This window comes from Aotus nancymaae, unplaced genomic scaffold (genome assembly GCF_030222135.1).
Source record: "Aotus nancymaae isolate 86718 unplaced genomic scaffold, 86718_ANA_hifiasm-v0.15.2.pri h1tg000051l, whole genome shotgun sequence".
Taxonomy (NCBI): Eukaryota; Metazoa; Chordata; class Mammalia; order Primates; family Aotidae; genus Aotus; species Aotus nancymaae.
The window spans coordinates 23,688,668-23,709,401 of NW_026988465.1; the positions used below are offsets into that span (position 1 = coordinate 23,688,668).

The 20,734-nt window shown below is 38.9% G+C and overlaps 1 pseudogene; it reads left to right on the forward strand.

The window, feature by feature from the left end:
* Nucleotides 1–1,674: 1,674 nt before the first annotated feature.
* The window catches only part of LOC105714480 (zinc finger protein 254-like), a 45,580-nt pseudogene continuing 26,520 nt past the window's right edge, over nt 1,675–20,734 (forward strand).

Genomic DNA, 20,734 nt, shown 5'->3' on the forward strand with positions numbered 1-20,734 from the left:
TCTGGGGTGGGCCTGGCTCAGCTCAAGGAGGAAGCCCTGCCTGAAAAGGCTGCAGCTTCGGTTGTCACACGTTCTTCAGCTCCGTCTGATCGCATCTTCTGTCACTCAGGGTCAGAGAAGGCGGGGTCTTAAATGTTATCCAATCAGGGACCCTGGTCTGGGAACTGTCCAATCAGGCACACAGCGGGAGCGGACATGGCGGCTTCCGGGATGTAGGGGGGGGGGTCTTTGTCTCTCGCTGCGGCCGGACCTCCATGTCTCTACTTCACTGGTCTCTGCCCTTTCCTTTTAGAGGCCGAGCCTCTGTGACCCTGTGACCTACAGGTATTGGAGATCCACAGCTAAGACGCCAGGACCCCGGGAAAGCCTAGAAACGATGAGAGTGCTGGGTCCGACATTCCGACAGAGGGGTTGGGGCTGATTGGAACCAGTGGGACGTGGCTGTGGCGGGGCTCAGGCCTCCCCGCTGTCAGCTCCACAATCTGTGCCCCTAGTTCTCCTTGCCCAGCTGGGCTCCAGTCCCCTTCAGCCATAAGATGGCGGCTTCGTTGACAGTCGGCTCCCGGGCGTCTTGTCTTTTCCCTGCCCAGTGACTGTGCCCTGGCCTGGAGCCCTCGCTGGGCAGCTCTGCACCAGTAGGCTCCCTCTCTCTCAGATTGTGCAGGGACCACTGGAGGATCCTCAGGACGGAATCCTGACTCGGGGTGCGGGTTCATGAATGGGAAGAGCTTTGGTCCATGGAGTTCCCAGGCTTTCTTTTTTCCTATTAAAAATTTACGGGCGTCACCGTGGAAATATTAAATAATTAAAGAGTGATTAAAAAATTGTAGAGCACCCAGCTGTGGTTTGTAATTTGTGGTCCATGGAAGGGACTTGGTGGAAAGATTTTTCTGACGTTCAGGATAAAGAAAACCAAATTCAATAATTGGCAAGGTATGTAGTGTTTTTTTTTTCTCCCCAGAGACAGAGTCTCACTCTGTTGCTTAGGCTGGAGTGCAGTGGTGTGATATCGGCTCACCGCAACCTCCGCCTCCCGGGCTCAAGCGATTCTCATGCCTTAGCCTTTCTAGTAGCTGGGTCTACAGGCAGCCGTCACCACACCCAAACAATATTTCTTTTATTTTTAGTAGAGACGGGGTGTCACCATGTTGGCCAGGCTGGTTTCGAACTCCTTACCTCAGGTGATCCACCCACCTTGGCCTCCCAAAGTGCTGGGATTACGGGAATGAGCCACCACGCCTGGCCTAGTTTATTGATTTTTACAATCTAGGTGGAAATATCCTGGTTGTGTAATCAGAGCTTACTTGACAGTTTATAGCCTGAATTTTGTTCCAGCAATGTAGGAATTTACCAAAAAAATGCTCTTCAGTTTAGTTGTTTTTTTTTTTTTTTTAAGAAATTGAAATCCGGGAGCTAGAGCCACCTCAGTCTAATTGCCTGCCGCATAATTATTTTCACACTCCACAGGGGACTGATTTTTCCCTGAATTTTTCACATGTGCTTCAAGCAAGGCCTCAAGTCCTCCCTTGTCTGCTATTCCTCCAGCCTAACTCTGGCTTGCAGTAAAATACTAAATTTCCATTTATTTCTGACATTTCCAAATGCCAATTTCCCCTTTCTTTTAATTTTCTTTCTTTGTTTTTGAAATGGAGTTTTGCTCTTGTTGCCCAGGCTGGAGTGTAATGGTACAATCTCGGCTCATCGCAACCTCTGCCTCCTGAGTTCAAGCAATTCTCCTGCCTCAGCCTACCAAGTAGCTGGGATTACAGGCACCCGCCACCACACCCAGGTAATTTTTGTATTTTTAGTAGAGATGGGGTTTCACTGTGTTGGCCATGCTAGTTTCGAACTCCTGATCTCGTAATCCGCCTGCCTCAGCCTCCCAAAGTGCTAGGATTACAGGTGGGACCCCCTGCACCCAGCCCAATTTCCCCTTTCTAATTCATTTGATCAACGATTTGATTTTTAGTGTACATTTTGATACCTATATTAATTTACCTTTTTTTTAAAAAAAAAATTCTTGAGATGGAGCCTTGCTCTGTGACCTAGGCTGGAGTGTAGTGGCCCAATCTAGGCTCACAGCAACTTCAGACCCATGGACTCAAACTATTCTCCTGTCTCAGTCGCCCAAGTAGATGGAATTACAGGTGCCAACTGTCATGCCTGGCTAATTTTTTTATTTTTAGTAGAGACAGGGTTTCACTATGTTTGCCAGGCTGGTCTCAAACTCCTGGCCTCAAGCTATCTGCCTGCCTTGACCTCCCAAAGATCTGGGATTACAGACATGAGCCACCGAACCTGGCCAATTAGTTAGTTTTTGACAAAGCATTTGATGGCACATTAAAAAAAAATTTTTTGTTTTGTAAACATTTCCTATGAGAAGAAAGCAAAGAATAATTTCCTGACACTGTACTGTAAAATATCTCTGTGTGTTTTTTTGTCGTCTCTTTTCCCTAGACACAGATATTTTTTCAGAATGTTTTTGGGTAAAGTTTTCCTTTTGGAAATTTTATAGGGTGATGTGTCTTCAGTCACCTTTTAGTTTTTTCTTGGACCTGGGTTTCAGTACTGTATGGGGATAAACCGAGATACCCACCATGGCGCATGGCTATGTCTGCTACAGTGTCTAGTGAATATCAGCTTCTGTATCATTTTCTCTCATAGGACAAGCTGAGGTATTGAGTGTAGCTTCTCAAGTGTTCAGGTGGTTGTTGAGAGGATAAGAGGCAATTCCTGGTGCACTTTTTTTTTTTTTAAGCTAATTCCTTGAGACATTCATATTATCTTCACCCAACCCAGCTTTCATTTCTTGGAGACACGTTGCTGGTCAGCCAATCAGATACTAGTATTGAGGAGAAAACAAATAATTTTTGCCTGCTGGATTTTCTTAGGGGGCAGAAAAGTAGTAAAAAATTTCTAGGCTAAAAAACAAGAAACAAACCAGGCTGGGTGCGGTGGCACACGCCTGTAATCCCAGCACTTTGGGAGGCCGAGGCGGGTGAATCATGAGGTCAAGAGATCAAGACCATACCGGTCAACATGGTGAAATCCCATCTCTACTAAAAATACATAAAAATACAAAAAACAAACCAAAAACCCCTAGGACTCCAAAAGACAAAAAGAAGAAGAAAGAAACAAACGAAAAAATGACCCCAGTGAGATGGGATAAGAACTTGCAGAGTAAAATGTGCCCGAGGCATTCACTGGCATAGTTCAGAGTCTCTTGTGAGGATGTTATTGAGCTCTCAAGTGAGCAGGACGGGGTGGGACAATCTCTCAAGTAATTGAATGGCCTGACTTCTTGACACATGAGTAAGACATATCTGTATCTTGAAAAGATTTGTTCACTTATTTTTACCTGAAGTTTTTTTTTTTTTTTGGACAGAGTTAATCTCTGCCACCCAGGCTGGAGTGCGGTGGTGGCATCTCGACTCACTGCAACCTCCAAATCCTGAGTTTATGTGTTTCTCATGCCTCAGCCTCCCAAGTAGCTGGGACTACAGATGTGAACCACCATACCCAGCTAGTTTTTGTATTTTTAGTAGAGACAGGGTTTTGCCATGTTAGCCAGACCAGTCTCAAAATTCTGAGCTTAAGTGACTCACCTGCATGAGCCTTCCAAAGTGCTGAGATTACAGGTGTGAGCCACTGTGCCCAGCGGACCTCAGTGTTTTAAGTGTATATTGCATTTTATTAGTAGAGCTTGAAAGGCAAGAAAATATTTCCAAAGGGCAGAAAAGACGTGAGTTACAAAAAGTTAATATCTAATAATATATTTATTTGTTGAAAATTTTCATTTACCTTTTTCTTTCTCAGAGTGAATTTAGAAATTTTCTCTGGTGTGTGTTTTATGGCTCAGTGATTTCAGACAGAATTCGATCTAGCTTTTAGAATGTTAGCTACCAAAGAAAATAATAAAGAAAATTTCTATTCAATTTCAGCTTTAGAAAATGAATACATTTCCACAAAAAATGTGGTAGATAATTGGTGAGTTACATAGATTTCTGAAAACTTCAGTGTTTTTTTTTTAAGCCGGGTAAACTTGTGACAGTGAATATCTTTGTTTTATATCCTGGTTTATGTTTGTTTGTTTTTGAGATGGAGTCTCACTGCAGTGCCCAGACTGGAGTACAATGGTGCAATCTCAGCTCACTGCAACTATCACTTCCCAGGTTCAAGTGATTCTCCTGCCTCAGTCTCCCGAGTAGCTGGGACTACAGGCACATATCACCACACCTGACTAATTTCTGTATTTTTAGTAGAGACGGGGTTTCACCATGTTGGCCAGGCTTGTCTTGAACTCCTAACCCCAAGTGATTCCACCACCTTCGCCTCTCAAAGTGCTGGGATTACAGGTTCGTGAGCCACCAAGCCTGGCCCTATATCCTGTTATTTTGATTTTTGAGTTTAATGCAAAATTTTATTTTATTTTATTTTATTTATTGTTTGAGATGGAGTCACTCTGTTGCCCAGGCTGGAGTACAATGGTGTGATCTCAGCTCACTGCAACCTCCAGTTCCTGTATTCAAGCATCTCCTGCCACAGCCTCCCAAGTAGGGATTGCAGGCACCTGCCACCACGCCTGGCTAATTTTCATATTTTTAGTAGGGATGGGGTTTTGCCATGTTGGCTAGGCTGGTCTCGAACCCCTGACCTAGGCAATCCACCTGCCTCAGCTTCCCAATGTGCAATTATAGGTGTAAACCACTGCATCTGGCTGTTTACTACATATTTTTTAATACAAATAATGAAATAATACATTTATTGTTTGAAAGAAATAAATACTTTTTCTTTTCTTACTCAGGTATAAAATGTAAGCACCTTAAAATTTTCTCCCCTTATATGAAGACTTTGAGGAATTTTGGGAAAGTCTTATTGAAGATAAAGTTGATATTTTTTAAAGATAGTTTCTTGACTTTTTAAAATAAAACAGACACATGTAAAAAATTGAATTTCAAAGGAGTATTGCAACAGGAGGAAGCAGCAAATGTAAGATTTTTAAAGATTGCAAAGATGAGGCAGAAAAGGGCTATTTTTTTCTAGGGAAAAGCAAACAAGATTAGTAAGGAGGTTGGAGGGTAATGCTTAAATGTTTAAATGGAGGGTGATCAAGTCAGAATTTAGATCAGAGAATGTTTTACCCTGAAGCCAGCATGTTCTTAAGAGGGGCACAAAATGGGGTTGTATGGTGGCTCAGACTGAGTAGCTCAGAGTTCAGGAGTCATTGGGAAGAAAATAAACTTCAGTTCAGTTTGATTAACAAGTATTTTATGTTGATTTTTAAATGAGAAAAAGGAGAAAATGTGCAATCATTTTTCTGGCTGTGTGATAGGTAAGAAAAGAAAGCACCATTTAAGTCATAGTGGAAAGGGTTTTTTCTTTTCATAAAGTGTTCCTGGAAAACACAAAGAATAGAGAATTTTATTAATCACAGCTGTGGATCATTTATATGCTTCATCTTTTCTCACCTTTTTCTTGGTCCTATACTTGACTTTTGAGGGGGTTGTATCTTTTTTTTTTCAGATGTTAGTTTTGCTCTTGTTGCTCAGGCTGGAGTGTAATGGCACAATCTTGGCTCACCACAACCTCCGCCTCCCAGGTTCAAGCAATTCTCCTGCCTTAGCCTACCGAGTAGCTGGGATTACAGGCATGTGCCATTATGCCCTGCTAATTTTGTATTTTTAGTATAGACAGGGTTGCTCCATATTGGTCAGGCTGGTCTCAAACTCTGACTTCAGGTAATCTGCCCATCTCAGCCTCCCAAAGTGCTGGGATTACAGGTGTGAGCCACTGCCCCTGGCTGGGATTGTATCTTTTGTATAAAAATGGTAAATATAACTACAGTGTTCTGCTGAGTTCTGTGAGTAACTTTATCAAATTGGTAAATTTCAGTAACATTATGGGAGTCCTCAATTTTTAAACAGTATCTCAGAAGCATAGATGGACTTATGGGGTTTGTGACTGGCATCTGCAGTGAGGACAACATTGTGGGACTGAGCCCTGAATCAGGGTCTGTGCTGATTCTGGGTGGTGTCAGAATTCAAGTGTTAGACAGTAAGTTGGTGTTGCAGAATTGCTTGTTGTTCAGAAAACTCGACAGATTTGATGGCAGAAGAAAGATATTACAGTCTCCTGGCCTAGAATAAAACTTTGGACGTCCAGGAATGGGAGGCTGTGCTCTGCTTTACACAGGCTGTCACACTGTTTCTTGTTCTGTGATACCAGCTCTCCTTCCAAGGTGACAGAGGACTAAAGACTTAGAGAAAAGCAGCTCTGATGACAGACCCCTTTTGCCACAGCTGCCACTACAAGATTTTCACCCCCTCACAAACATACCCACTAGACATTAATGTATCCACGACTCTCCCAGGACAAGGAACCACACTCAGGTGATCAAAAATTTTGCCACAGCATTTTTGATCATCGTGGTTTTTTTTGCCAAAAACACAAAAGTGTCTAGAAGTCTCCTGACATATTCTCACCTCCAGACACTCAATCTGCAGTAGCAGCAACCTGTTTTCTCTACCAGCCTAGGGTTCTGGACCGCCAGTTCATAATGTCATCTGCCTGCATGGACCCAGAAATAAATCAGAGTACAGCCCCACCTGGGCCACCGTAAGTAGCACAAACCAGTCCTTCGGCCTGCATTGCACTCTTTCCCACCCAGGTATTTTTTTTTTAAACTTTTATTTGTGGTTTAGGGATACACGTACAGGTTTGTTGTACAGCTAAAATTGTGTCATCGGGGTTTTGTTTGTACATTATTTTGTAACTAAAGTACTAGCATATCACCGAAGAGGTATTTTTTTCTGACCCTGTTTCTATTCCCAAACTCCACCCCTAACTAGGCCTCAGTGTCTGTTGTTCCTCTCTGTGTTCCTGAGTTTTAACTTTTTAGCTCTTATAAGTGAAATGCATTTGGTTTTCTGTTTTTACATTAGTTTTCTAAGAATAATGGTCTCAAGCTTTATCCATGTTGCTGTAAAAGACATAATCTTGTTTTTGGTTTTTTATTGCCACATAGTATGCTATCATGTTTATGTACCATATTTTTAAATTATGTATTTTATGTTACGTTCTGTTGTTTCATTTTTGGAGACAGGGTCTCACTCTATTGCCCAGGCTAAAGTACAGTGGCATGATGTTGGCTCACTGTAGCCTCAACCTTCCAGCCTCAAGGAATCTTCTTTATGAGACAGTGTCTCTCTTGTTGCCCAGTGCGAGTGCAGTGGTGCAGTCTCGGCTCACTGCAACCTCCACCTCCTGGTTTCAGGTGATTCTTCTGTCTCAGCCTCCTGAGTAGCTGGGATGATAGTCACCTATCACCACCATGCCTGACTAATTTTTGTATTTTTAGTAGAGACAAGGTTTCACCATGTTGGTCAGACTGGTCTTGAACTTCTGACCTCAGATGATCCACTTGCCTTGGCATCCCAAAGTGCTGGGATTACAAGCATGAGCCATCATGGTGGGCCAAGCAATCCTCTTATACCCCAGCCTTTCAAGTAGCTTGGGACTACAGGTTTGTGCCACCATGCCTAGCTATTTTTTTTTATTATTGTTTTAGAGATTGGATTTCTTTATGTTGCTCACTCTGGTCTCAAACTCCTGAGCTCAGACAATCCACATGTTTCGGCCTCTCAACGTGCTAGGATTACAGGCATAAGCCATTGTGCCTGATTATACTAAATTTTCTTTATCCAGTCTACCATTGATAGGCATTCAAGTTGATTCCATGTCTGCTATTGTGAATAGTGCTGCAGTGAATACGCTTGTGCTTAGGTCTTTATGATAGAATAATTTATATTTCTTTGAGTATATACCCAATTATGAGGTTGCTTGGTGAAATGATAAATCTGGTTTTAGTTCTGCAAGGAATTGTCACACTACCTTTTACAATGGTTAAACTAACATACACTCTTAACAGCAGTGTGTAAGTATTTCCTTTTCTCAGCAACCATCACAACATCTATTTTTTGACTTTTTAATAGCTGTTCTCCCTGGTGTGAGATGGCATCTTGTGTTTTTTCTTTGTATTTTTGTAGTGATTATTGGTGAGCATTTTATTATATGCTCGTTAGCCACATATTTGCCTTCTTTTGAAAAGCAACTCTTTCATGTTTTTTGTCTACTTTTTAGTGAGGTCTTTTTTTTCTGTAAACTTGTTGAAGTTTCTTATGGATTCTAAATATTAGGTCTTTGTCAGAAGCATAGTTTGCAAATATTTTCTGCTATTTTGTAGGTTGTCTGTTTACTGTGTTGATAATTTCCTTTTCTGTGAAGAATCTCTTTAGTTTAATTAGGTCCAATTTGTCAATTTTGGCTTTTGTTGCAATTGTTAAGTTGCAACAATTCCTAAGTTATCTTCCAGGGTTTTTTTTTTTTTTATGATTTTAAAATACACATTTTAGTCTTTAATTATTCTTGATTTGATTTTTGTATATGGGGTAATAAAGTGGTCCAGTTTCAGTCTTCTACATACTGCTAGCTAGCTATTCCACCACCATTAAAAAAATAGGAAATTCTTTCCACATTTCTATTTCTATTGTCACCTTTGTTGAAGATCACATGGTTTTAGGTGTGTGGCATTATTTCTGAAGTCTCTATTCTGTCGTATTGGTCTATGAATTTGTTTCTGTACCATTCCATGTTGTTTTGTTTACTGTAGCTCTGTGGTATAATTTGAAGTCAGGTAATGTAATGCCTTCAGCTTTGTTGTTTTTGCTTGTGATTATCTTGGCTATTTGGACCCTTTTTTGGTTTCAAATAAATTGTAAATAGTGGGGTTTTTTTTCCTTTAGTTTTGTTAAAAATATTTTGGTCCTTTGATTAGAATAGCATTAAATCTGTAAATTTTGGGGGGCAGTATGATCATACTTAGGATATTGAGCTTTTCTATTTATGAGCATAAAGTTGTTTTCTATTTGTTTGTGCCATTTCTGATTGCTTTAAGCATCGTTTTGTCATTCTTATAGAGATCTTTCACCTAGCTGGTTAGCTATATTCATAAATATTTTATTCTTTTTGTGGTAATTGTGAATGTGATTGTGTTTATGATTCATATTTGGCTTGGATGTTGTTGATTTACAGGAATGCAACTAATTTTGTACATTTATTCTGTATCCTGAAATTACACTGATGTTGTTTGTAAGTTTAAAGAGCTTTTCTGCCAAGACTATATGGTTTTTCAGATGTAGAATCAGGTAGTCTGCAAACAGGGATAGTTTGATTTCCTCTCTTCCTGTTTAAATGCCCTTTATTTTTATATTTTGCCTGATTGCTCTGACCAGGACTTCCAATTTTATCTTGAATAGTAGTGTTGAAAGAAGGCATCTTTGCTTTGTGCCAGTTTTCAGGGAGGAATGCGTCAAGCTTTATTTTTATTTTTATTTTTTATTTTTGAGATAGAGTTTTCTTTTGTTTCCGGGGCTGGAGTGCAGTGGCACAATCTTGGCTCACTGCAGCTTCCACCTTCTGAGTTCAAGTCTTCTCCGTTCCTAGCCTTTTGAGTATCTGGGATTATAGTCAACCACCCTCACATCTGACTAATTTTTGTATTTTTAGTAAAGACGGCATTTTGCCATGTCAGCTAGGTTGATCTCAAACTCCTGACTTCAGGTGATCCACCTGCCTTGCCCTCCTAAAGTGCTGGAATTACAGATGTGAGCCACTGCATCTATCTACTTCCAGGTTTTGTCCATTCAGTATGTAGGCTGAGGTTTTGTCATAGATAACTTATTATTTTAAAGTATGTACCTTCAATGCCTAGGTTATTGAGGGTTTTTAACATAAAACCTGTTAAATTTTATCGAAAGATTTTTCAGCATCTATTGAAGTAATCTTGGGGTTTTTGTGTTTAGTTCTGTTTATGTCATGAATCACATTTATTGATTTGTGTGTGTTGAACCAGCCTTGCACACCCAGAACAAATTGTACTTGATCATAGTTGGTTAGCTGTTTTATATGCTGCTGGATTTGGTTAGTCAGTATTTTGTTGAGGATTTTTGCATTAATGTTCAAAGATATTGGCCTGATTTTTTATTTAAATCTCTGCCAGGTTTTGGTATTAGAGTAATGCTATTCTTATATAATAAGTTGGAGCGAAGTTACCTTTTCTTAATTTCTTAGAATAGTTTCAGCAGAGATAGTACCAGCACTTTTTTGTACATCTAGTAGAATTCAGCCCTGAGAATGTCAGGTCCTTGTCTTTATTTGATTGGTAGGCTATGTATTACTAGTTCAATTTTTGAGCTTTTTATTTATCTATTTAAGGCTTTTTAAAAAAATTTGTTCATTCTTGGAAGAATGTATTTGTTCAATAATTTGTTCTTCTTTATTTTTTTGAGACGGGATCTCACAATGTTGCTGAGGCTGGAGTGCAGTGGCTATTCACAGGTGCGATCCCACTACTGATCAGCATGAAAGTTTTGACCTACTCCATTTCCAACCTGGGGCGGTTTGCCCCTCTTTAGGCAACCTAGTGGTCCCACATTCTTGGGAGGTCGCCATATTGATGCCGAGCTTCGTGTGGACACCCGATCGGCATAGCTCACTTTAGCCCAAAACTCTTGGACTCAAGCGATCCTCCCACCTCAGCCTCCCTAGTAGCTGGGACTACAGGTGTGTGCCACAGCTCCTGACTTTTTTCTATCTTTTTTTTTTTTTTTTTGAGACAGAGTTTTGCACTGTCGCCCAGGCTGGAATACAGTGGCCTGCTCTTGGTTCACTGCAAACTCCGCCTCCTGGGTTTAAGCAATTCTCCGCCTCAGCCTCCCAAGTAGCTGGGATTACAGGTGCCCACCACCACCTGGGCTAATCATGGGATTTCACCATCTTAGCCAGGCTGGTCTTGAACTCATGACTTCATGATCCACTTGTCTTGGCCTCCCAAAGTGTTGGGATTACAGGCGTGAGCCACCTGCGCCCGGACAGTTTATTTATTTTTTTCAAGATGTTTTTGTTTGTGTACACAGAAATGTTCATAGTAGACTTCATTATATTTTTGTGGGGTCAGTGGTAATGTGTCTTTGGTTATTTCTGATTGTGTTTATTTCAATCATTCCTTCTTTCTTCCTTAGTTTAGCTAGTGGTTTATTTATCTTTTTTTTCATAGATTTAATTACTGGATCTCTTGATATTTTGTACAATTTTTATGTCTAAATTTAGTTAAGATTTGATTTTGGTTATTTCTTGCCTGCTTCTAACTTAAGGGTTGATTTGCTTTTGCTTCTTTCATTCTTTTATTTATAATGTCAGGTTGTTAAATGAAGATCTTTCTAACTTTTTGATTTGGGAGTTAAATGGTATAAATTTCTCTTTTAACACCACCTTAGCTGTACTGCAGAGATTCTGATGCGTGTGTGTGTGTTTTGGTTGTTCTTTTTTGGTTTCTTAAATTTTTTTTGAGATGGAGTTTCACTCTTGTTGCCCAATTCAAGTGCAATGGCACGATCTCAACTCACTGCAACCTCCGCCTCCTGGATTCAAGCATTGTCCTACCTCAGCCTCTCAAGTAGTTGGGATTAAAGGCATGTTCCACCACTCCCACCTAATTTTTGTAATTTTAGCAGAGATGGGGCCAGGCTGGTCTTGAACTCCTAACCTCATACCATCTGCCTGCTTCACCTTCCCAAACTGCTGGGATTACAGGCATGAGCCACAGTGTGTGGCCTGTTTTTTTGTTCTTATTTGTTAAAAAAACAAAAACAAAAATACATACTGGTTTCTGCCTTAATTTCATTATTTACCAATAAGTTAGTGCAGGTCATTTAATCTTTATGTAATTGTATGGTTTCTAGTTGTTTTCTTTTTATTGAATTATATTTGTGTCAAGCTGTGGTCTGTCTGTATGGTTTGCAAAATTTTGAGATTTTGAATTTACTGAGGATTGTTTTATTTCTGATTGTGTGGTCAGTTTTAGAGTATATATAAAAATATTTCTATATCTATATCTATATATTTTTTTGAGACAAGGTGTTGCTTAGTCACTCAGGCTGGAGTGAAGTGGCACAGTCTTGGCTACATACAAATAAGAGAAAATAGCTTACTAAAATATTCTTAAAACATTTAGATTATGTGTAGATTTTTATCTTCTTTTGAAATATATGTAAATCATATTAACAGCTAAATAAATGTTTTGTCATTTTTTTTCTTTTTGACTCAGGATTGTCTTTATCTGGGGCCTGACATCAATTGCTTGGTTTTTGTTTTGGCAAAAGATGATTCTTATTATTTTTAGTCTTTTAAAGTTGACTCAGATTTGTTCAGAGCAAAGCTCATTCCAAGAGCACATAAAAGTTGAGCATAAATGCAGGATGAAATTTAGCAATACAGAATTATAAAGACTAAAAGATAGTGAGTAAGTTGTTTGACAGAAATGTGGTTATCCAAAGTGATTTTGCAGGCTGAATTATTTATACTACAAAAGCAAAAAGAGTTCAGTTTTCTTTCTTTCTTTCTTTCTTTCTTCCTTCCTTTTTCTCTCTCTCTTTCTTTCTTTCTCTCTTTCTCTCTTTCTTTCTCTCTCTCTCTCCTTTCTTTCTTTCTCTCTCTCCTTTCTTTCTTTCTCTCTCTTTCTCTCTCTCTCTCTGTTTCTTTCTTTCTTTCTTTTCTTTTCTTTTCTTTTTTATAGAGATGGGGTTTCTCCATGTTGGCCAGGCTGGTCTCAAACTCCTGACCTCAGGTGTGATCTGTCTACCTCGGCCTCCCAAACTGCTGGAATTATAGGCATGAGCCACCGCACCCGGCCTTTTTTTTTTTTTGAGATGGGGCTTAGCTCTTGTCGCCCAGGCTGGAGTGCAATGGAGGAGTCTCAGCTTACTGAAACCTCCACCTTCCAGGTTCAAGCCATTCTCCTGCCTCATCCTCACAAGTAGCTGGGATTACAGTTTCCTGCTACCACGTTTGGCTAAGTTTTGGTATTTTTAGTAGAGGTGGAGTTTTGCCATGTTGACCATGGCTGGTCTCAAACTCCTGACCTCAGGTGAGCTGCCCACCTCAGCCTCCCAAAGTGCTGGGGTTATAGGCATGAGCCACCATGCCCAAGCTCAGTACATAAACTGAACAGTGAAGTCTGTTGTCAAACTTTGATTTCTATTTATTATTTAGTACAATTAGCATAGTTATGTGTAGTGTTCATAAACAGCCTGCATTCATATACATTCAATAGTATTTTCTACAATAGTATGAGTATAAAGTCACAATATTTACTTTGAATGCATTCCTTAGTTATTTTAATATTGTGTTTCATACTTTTAGAAAGTAAAGTTTCTCAACAATTTTAGTTACAGAAAATTTTTGAAAATCTTATATACATTTGGACTAGTACATTAAAATTATTGATATTTACATATTTATAAATAATATCCAAAAAATTTACTATCAAATTGTTACAGTAGCTATTAGTCTGATATGATTATCAATTTAACCAGTAAGGAGAATTATACATAAGCATAATTCTAGTGTCTTTTATTTTACAAATTGGAATGCTGCTATTACACGACAAATAAAGGCAGGTGCTGTGGCTGCCCCAAAACCTTAATAGCTTTCCAGTTAGCTGTGTTTCAGGCTCACATATATTCCACTATATTACCACAGGAAGTTTTAAATTTTTTATCAAAAAGTGCTGGTGGAAGTTGTCAGATATATTTCGATATAGATTCTGCATTCAATGGCTATAAGATTAGAGAGCAGCAGAGATTAAAAAAAACTTTTAAAATTCTACTAATAATATGGCCCCTTTCTTCATAATACTCATGTTTCTCATGCTGAGAGTAGCTATGCACTTTGAGCATTTAGAGAGAAATTATTTTTAGAGAAATATTTTTTGACTGACTTAATAAATCTTATATCCGATCTCAGTTTTCTTCTTAAGACGCTTTTCTTTTGTTTCTTTCTTCTTTTTTTTTTTTTTTTGGAGACAGAGTTTCACTCTTGTTACCCAGGCTGGAGTGCAATGGTGCGATCTCGGCTCACTGCAACCTCCTCCTCCTGGGTTCAGGCAATTCTCCTGCCTCAGTCTCCTGAGTAACTGGGATTACAGGCACGCACCACCATGCCCAGCTAATTTTTTGCCTTTTTAGTAGTGACAGGGTTTCACCATGTTGACCAGGATGGTCTTGATCTCTTGACCTCGTGATTCACCCGCCTCGGCCTCCCAAAGTGCTGGGATTACAGGCGTGAACCACCACGGCCGGCCCTTAAGATGCTTTTCTTTTTTTCTCTCAATATAGTCTTTCTTGAAGTCAGAGCTGTTTTTCTTTGGAATGCTTTGTGTGTCTGTTTTAGAAGCCCTATGGGTATCACATAAAGTTTGTGAAAAGTGTAGGCTGTCACAGTGAGAACTCTTGGAGCTATCTCTATCTGGATGCATGGTGGAAATCCAGCAGTATTTCTTCCATGTCACCATTATAAATAGACACTGTAGATTAAATAATGCTCTTATTCCCATTATTGTGAAGGTGCAGTTCTACCCAGGAGCCCTGCAGGCTCTGCTCCTGCAGCTTAGGCTTCACTCTCTGATGTGACACTGAAGTGCTGCTGTGGCGATTGGCGTACACCTAAGATGTGAGCTGCTACCTGTAAACATTGTGCTGTGGGCTGTATCTCAGTGGCAGATGGTAGAAAACAAAAGAGAACGCTGGCCACCAGAAGACAGGAAGCAGGAGTGCTCTAGCCCAGTCCTCAGGGAGTAGAGAGCCACTGCTTTAAAATGCAAATAGCCAAAAAGATACCAACCTATTCAACCACTTTTGTAGAAGAGTGAAAGTCTACCTTAAGCAGGCACCTGGCTTCAAGTTGCAAAACTACCTTCTGTCCTGAAGATGTGAAAAGCTTATTTTGTTATTGAATATAACCAATTAGCATACATGAATGGCCTCTCCAAGGACCGGATGAATTTAGAATCAACTATGTATGACATGGTGCTTTAAATTCATCTACTTGTGAACTAATTGTGATAACTGTCTTTCTGTCTTTTTAATCTCTTAAGCCGACTGACTGTAATACATGTGACATTCAGATTTAATTGTGTAATGAAACAGTTTTCTTTCTGTTCTCTTATTGTGGTTTCTCTGGAGCTGAAGATAATTTCTTTAAAAATTGTATTTCCCAAACACTGTGTAGAATTACCAGACCAAATATAAACGTAAGGTGCCAACCAAGCTTTATTCTACAGGGGACGTTTCCTCTCAGGCTTCCAGTCAACCACTGGAATTGCATGCTGTCACCTAAATATGCAGGCAGAATTGTGTCTCTGCCTATTTGGTATCTATGGTCCTCTACAGTGACTTTTAGAGAGGCTAGACCAGCTTTTTACAAACTTAATGGGCAGATATTAATCATTTTACTTCTTTCAATGGCTCTTGTGTCTTCAGAACTGAAACTGACTCAGAGGCCATAGAGCACAGAAACCCAATCTGAGTAACACGTATGCATTGAGTAGACAAAGACATGAGAATCTCCACTTCTTTTTCCCTCCTCTCGCTGAAATGCTCACAATTGCAGGTAAAACCTGCTGCTACTCCACCCATCTGGGACCTAAATCTGGAGCTCTAAAATCTAAATTTAGGTCTTGAAATTTTAAAAAACAAAACAAAATTAAAAAAAACCAAAACTTTTATTTGAGGAATGCAAGTCTTTTTACTTATAAAGTTTAGAGAGACTTTAAAATAAGAGCACAATTATGTTTTTCTCTTTTCTTTCAACTATTTGTTTATCTTTTGAAACCGTTCACTACTGCCACAAGTAGGTATACGTTAAACTAATAATGTCACACTGGACACTATGTTCTATACCTTAACATTAATAATGTTAAGTCAAAAAGTAATTAAACTTATTTATTTAAATAAGCCAGTGTCAGTAGCAGGAGAGGGCACCTGAGAACAAAAAAAGAGAAACTTATATTTAAAGCTGCCGTCTTTATTTCTGTGGAGCAGAATGATTCATTGTTCCTGAATCATTTCTGTTATAAAAGACAGAAATTGTAGTTTTTCTATCTTGGGCCATCTGCCTTTGGGTGTGGTGGTGACAGGTAAACATGTGGTGCTCAAAATTGTAAAGAAATATTCTAAAGATGCAGGTGTAATTAGTCCAGAAGATCTCATCTGAGAAGCAATTCTGAGGAGGAGGAGAAAGAGAAAAATTGACTCTTTTTTTTTCAGTTAAATATGTCTCAGATCAAGAGTTGTGTTTGCTCTGGAGTGCGACGCATTTAGTATTGCAAATCTTTACTTCTATTACCTGTGTTTTTTCTCCTTAATGAGTTTGTCTTAACTTAAAAAAATGCTTGTGATAGTCAAGGGTCTCTGAAAAATATTGTTTTTTTCTAAATATCATAGCCTTCTCTACATCGTGGCTTCTTATATGCCATGCAGAATTCTCACCATAAATTTGTGATCTGCAATATTGAAAATGTTCACTTTGTGGCTGTTGAACATGGACAGGTATGGATAATATTTCTATGGGGAAAACCTGGGGTTCCTAGTAAAGATGGAGAACATATAATGTTGAGGTTGTATTTGTATTTTTTTATATCTCTATGTATTACATGATTAAGAAAATGCTCATTTAAACAGGATGACATTTATTACCCAGAAAGTTCTGAAAAAAATTATCAGGAGTTACTTGCTTATTAGGGTGTTAAAGAAAGACTACTTAAAATTCCTATTAAAAATTGCAGAACATGGAAGATATCTGTATCTTGAACTTTCCATGAAACTATTTTCTTAGGTTTAAATGTTGACTGTAATTTACTTTAGTGGTGGCAGTATCTCAGTAGTAATGATGTGTTCTGGCTGTATCAATACAGTATAAAAACTTGTCCTAGTGCAGTTGATGTTAATAAGCTTTTTTACAGATTTTTTCACTACAGAGTTATTTTCCTCTTCATCATTAAGTATCTTTATGAAGGTAATATGCATAAACCATCACATTTAATCTGGCAGCTGTCCCCCCATATTTTTTAAGGTTTTTTTTTTTCTTAATTGTACTTTAAGTTCTGGGGTACATGTGCAGAACATGCAGGTTTGTTACATAGGTATAGACATGCCATGGTGATTGGCCATATCCATCACCCCATCATCTACATTAGGTATTGCTCCTAATGCTATCCCTCCCCTAGACCCCCAGCCCCCGACAGTCATGGTATGTGTGACGTTCCCCTCCCTGTGTCCACATGTTCTCATTGTTCCACTCCCACTTGTAAGTGAGAACATGCAGTATTTGGTTTTCTGTTCTTGTGTTCATTTGCTGAGAATGATGGTTTCCAGCTTCGTTCATGTCCCTGCAAAGGACATAAACTTATTCTTATTTTTATGGCTGCATTGTATTCCATGGTATATATGTGCCACAGTTTTTAAGTCCAGTCTGTCATTGATGGGCATTTGGATTGGTTCCAAGTCTTTGCTATTGTGAACAGTGCTGCAATAAACATACCTGTGCGTGTGTCTTTAGAGTAGAGTGATTTATAATCCTTTGTGTATATACCCAGTAATGGGATTGCTGGGTCAAATGGTATTTCTAGTTCTAGGTCCTTGAGGAATTGCCACCCTGTCTTCCACAATGGTTGAACTAATTTACACTCCCACCAACAGTATAAAATTGTATCTATTTCTCCACATCCTCTTCGGCATCTTTTGTCTTTTGACTTTTTAGTGATCACCATTCTAACTGGTGTGAGATGGTATCTCAATGTGGTTTTAATTTTCATTTCTCTAATGACCAGTGATGATGTGCTTTTTTTCCATATGTTTGTTGGCCGCATAAATGTCATCTTTTGCGAAGTGTCTGTTCATATCCTTTGCCCACTTTTTGATGGGGTTGTTTATTTTTTTTCCTGTAAATTTGTTGAAGTTCTTTGTAGATTCTGGATATTAGCTCTTTGTCATATGGGTAGACTGCAAAAATTTTTCTCCCACTCTGTAGGTTTCCTGTTTACTCTGATGATAGTTTTTTTTAGCTGTGCAGAAGCTCTTCAGTTTAATTAGATTCGATTTGTCTAATTTTGGCTTTTGTTACCATTGCTTTTGGTATTTTATTCATGAGGTCTTCGCCCAGGCTTACGTCCTGAATGGTATTGCCCTCGTTTTCTTCTAGGGTTTTTATGGTTTTACTTCTTACATTTAAATCTTTAATTCATCTTGAGTTAATTTTTGTATAAGGTGTAAGGAAGGGATCCAGTTTCAGCTTTCTGCATATGGCTAGCCAGTTTTCCCAGCACCACTTATTAAATAGAGAATTCTTTTGCCATTTCTTGTTTTTGTCAGGTTGGTTAAAGATCAGATGGTTGTAGGTTTGTGGCATTACATCTGAGGCCTCTGTTCTGTTCCATTTGTTTATATACCTGCTCTGGTATCAGCACCATGCTCTTTTGGTTACTGTAGCCTTGTAGTATACTTTGAAGTCAGATAGTGTGATACCTCCAGCTTCACCACCCCCCCTTTAGAATTGTCTTGGCTGTGTAGGCTCCTTTTTTGGTTCCATATGAAGTTTAAGGTGGTTTTTTCCAATTTTGTGAAGAAAGTCAATGGTCGCTTGATGGGGATCGCATTGAATCTTTACATTACTTTGGGCAGTATGGGCATGCTCACCATATTGATTCCTCCTAACCATAAGCATGGAATGTTTTTCCATTTGTTTGTGTTCTCTATTATTTCCTTGAGCAGTGGTTTGTAGTTCTCTTTGAAGAGGTCCTTCACATCCCTTGTAAGTTGTATTCCTAGGTATTTAATTCTTTTTGTAGTAGTTGTGAATGAGAGTTCACTCATGATTTGGCTCTCTGTCTGTTATTGGTGTATAAGAATGCTTGTAATTTTTGCACATTGACTTTGTATCCTGAGACTTTGCTGACTTTGCTGAAGTTGCTTATCAGCTTAAGGAGATTGTGGGGTGAGACAGTGGGGTCTTCTAAATATACAATCATGTTGTCTGCAAATAGAGACAATTTGACTTCCTCTTTACCTATTTTAATACCTTTATTTCTTTCTCTTGCCTGATAGCCCTAGCCAGAACTTCCAATACTGTGTTGAATAGGAGTGGTGAGAGAGGGCATCCTTGTCTTGTGCCAGTTTTCAAAGGGAATGCTTCCAGTTTTTTGCCCATTCAGTATGATATTGGCTGTGGGTTTCTCATAAATAGCTTTTATTATTTTGAGATACATTCCATCAATACCTAGTTTATTAAGAGCTTTCAGCATGAAGCATTGTTGAATTTAGTTGAAGGCCTTTTCTGCATTTCTTGGGATAATCATGTGGTTTTTGTCTTTGATTCTGTTTGTGTGATGAGATACATTTATTGATTTGCATATGCTGAACCAGCCTTGCATCCCAAGGATGAAGCCGACTTGATTGTAATGGATAAGCTTCTTTATATGCTTTTGGATTTGGTTTGACAGTATTTTATTTGCAGATTTTTGCATCAATGTTCATCAGGGATGTTGGCCTGAATTTTTTTTTTTTTCAGTTGTGTCTCTGCCAGCTTTTTCTATCAGGATGATGTTTGCCTCATAAAATGGGTTAGGTAGTATTCCCTCTTTTTCTATTGTTTGGAATAGTTTCAGAAGGAATTTTACCAGCTCCTCTTTGTACCTCTGATAGAATTTGGCTGTGAAACCATCTGGTCCTGGACTGTTTTTGGATGGTAGATTATTAATTGTTGCCTCAATTTCAAACCTTGTTATTGGCCTATTCAGGGATTCAACTTCTTCCTGGTTTAGTCTTGGGAGGGTATAATTGTCCAGGAATTTATCCACTTCTTCTAGATTTACCGGTTTATGTGCAAAGAGGTGTTTGTAGTTATCTCTGATGGTAGTTTGTATTTCTGTGGAAGCAGTGGTGATATCCACTTTATCATTTTTTATTGCATCTATTTGATTCTTGTTTCTTTTCTTTTTTATTAGTCTGCCTAGTGGTCTATCTATTTAGTTGATCTTTTCAAAAAAACCACCTCCTGGATTCATTAATTTTTTGAAGGGTTTTTTTTTGTGTGTGTCTCTATCTCCTTCAGTTCTGGTCTGACCTTAGTTATTTCTTGTTTTATGCTACCTTTTGAATTTGTTTGTTCTTGCTTCTCTAGTTCTTTTAATTTTGATGCTAGTGTGTTAATTTTAGATCTTTTCTGCTTTCTCTTTTGGGCATTTAGTACTAAAAATTTTCCTCTACATACTGCTTTAGATGTGTCCCAGAGATTCTGGTACGTTGTGTCTTCATTCCCATTGGTTTCAAAGAACATCTTTATTTCTGCCTTCATTTAGTTATTTATCCAGTACTCATTCAGGAGCAGGTTGTTCAGTTTCCATGTAGTTGTGTGGTCTTGAGTGAGTTTCTTAATCCTGAGTTCTAATTTGATTGCACTGTGGTCTGAGAGACTGTTTGCTATAAATTCTGTTCTTTTGCATTTGCTGAGAAGTGTTTTACTTCCAATTATGTGGTCATTTTTAGAATAGGTGCAATGTGGTGCCAAGAAGAATGTATATTCTGTTTATTTGGGGTGGAGGGTTCTGTCGATGTCTGTTAGGTCTGCTTGGTCCAGAGCTGAGTGCAAGTCCTGGATATCCTTGTTAATTTTCTATCTTGTTGATCTGTCTAATATTGACAGTGGGGTGTTACTGTCTCCCACTATTATTGTATGGGAGTGTAAGTCTCTTTGTAGGTCTCTAAGAACTTGCTTTGTGAATCTGGGTGCTCCTGCATTGGGTGCATATATATTTAGGATTGTTAGCTCTTCTTGTTGCATTGAT